We start from the raw sequence: 2,052 nt of genomic DNA on the forward strand, positions 1-2,052 counted from the left end.
CATGAAGCTACCGAGTTAGAAATTATTTTCTTAATGTGACGTAAGTAGTGCGCATGCACGTAATATGTCTCACCGGCACAAAGAAGATCATTTTGAGAGCTTGCAGCATCGACTGTGTGTATCATAATCAACACAGACTGTTTGAGATACATTTCTACAGAAATGTGGGAACTTTCGATAAAATACCTCCCCCCCCCCCACATGTGATTCGAACTCACATCACGTATATACGAGGCAAAGAGCTTATAAGTAGTTCATCACAGAGACCACGGGTCGGTTTCTGAAGTCTCAATTGACGTTACAGGGGTGCTGCCATTTGCCTCAAGGTGCGATTTCGGGATGAGAGTATAGCAATGCCTCATCAAGAGGATAAAAGCAGTAGGCATATAATTAATTCTACAGTAGGCCTACTTCTAAATAGTGGTATAATCAGAGCAATCCAATGAAATGTAAGAGATTGATCTTGAATTGGTTGTTCTGCTTTGAAAAGTGACGGGACAATAATGTTCTTAACATAGACACGAATGAAGCCGCTCTGGTGTCTGTTGTGTAATGGTTAGGGGTTCTGCTGTCAAACACAGAAGACGAAAGTTCAATTCCCGAGTGGGGGTGGGAGGGGGGTTATTATCTGGTGCCTTCTCCTGTCTGCTGGGGTACTGTATCCCTCTCAACTCGGATTGGTCCTGATGGGCAGTGTCGAAGCAGCCTGCCTCCTTAATGATTCAATTGTGTCCATTGAGGAGAAAATAACTTAGTAGTAGTAGTAGTAGTAGTAGTAGTAGTAGTAGTAGTAGTAGTAGTAGTATCATGGAAAGAGAGAGAGGGGGAGGGAGATGGAGAGCGAGATTGTGTGTGTGTTTGTGTGTGTGTGTGTGTTTGTGTGTGTGAGAGAGAGAGAGAGAGAGAGAGAGAGAGAGAGAGAGAGAGAGGGGGGGGGGGAGACAGTTAAAAGTAAAGAAAGCACCTTTAATAATACAGATGTAGTTGACAACGAGGCGTTAAACAGTGTTATGATAATATTATTCTAAGCATTGACACATTCACTCGTTGAAAAATATTCTACATAATTAATGGGGGGGGGGAGAGGGGACCCTTGTTTGACTGTGCCTGGTTTTCACTATGCTGTGAGTCGGCAAATACATCCCAAATACAGTTATTGTAGCTCGTTTCACACTGAAAGTTGTGTATTTGGTATAATATTATTGTTAGAGGTTTAGCTTCAGCACAAGTTACTGCGACCATAACAACAATCAGGATAATATCTACGACGAAAGCTATAAAAAGAATGAATATGAATAGTTACATATTCTATTAGAGCTAATTTTTCACTTCCAGTACCCTTAATATAATATATTCATTCTAATGACCATAGGTCAGTTTGAAGGCGGAATAGTCCATACTCCTTAAGATCTCTCTCTCTCTCTCTCTCTCTCTCTCTCTCTCTCTCTCTCTCTCTCTCTCTCTCTCTCTCTCTCTCTCTCTCTCTCTTCCTCTATCTATCTATCTATCTATCTATCTATCTATCGTCGGTGGCCTAGTGGTTAGGCTCTCGGACTCGCAACCGTAAGGTCGTGGGTTCGAATCCCGTCAAGGGCCCGACGTTGTGTCCTTGGGAAAGGCACTTTACACGAATTTTCCTCACTTCACCCAGGTGGGAATGGGTACCCGGCTATAGACAGCGAACGATCTTGTCAGTTTGTTAGTGTTTGAGCGCTTAATCGGCTGCTCGCACTGTATGCTTCCCGGGAAGCTGAGAATGTTTCGGAGTGTTCTATGGTCTGCTGGGGTAATAATATAGTGTAAAGCGCATAGAGCCTGCTGCTGAGCGGGGATGTGCGCTATACAAATGCTATCTATTATTATTATTATTATCTGTCTATATCTCTCTTCCTTTATCTATCTATCTATCTATCTATCTATCTATCTATCTATCTATCTATCTATCTATCTATCTATCTATCTATCTATCTATCTATCTATCTATCTATCTATCTATCTATCTCTCTCTCTATTCTATGAAATTCATATCGAGGAATGCAGGATCAGGTTCGA

Source organism: Aplysia californica, unplaced genomic scaffold (assembly GCF_000002075.1).
Source record: "Aplysia californica isolate F4 #8 unplaced genomic scaffold, AplCal3.0 scaffold00091, whole genome shotgun sequence".
NCBI classification, from domain to species: Eukaryota; Metazoa; Mollusca; class Gastropoda; order Aplysiida; family Aplysiidae; genus Aplysia; species Aplysia californica.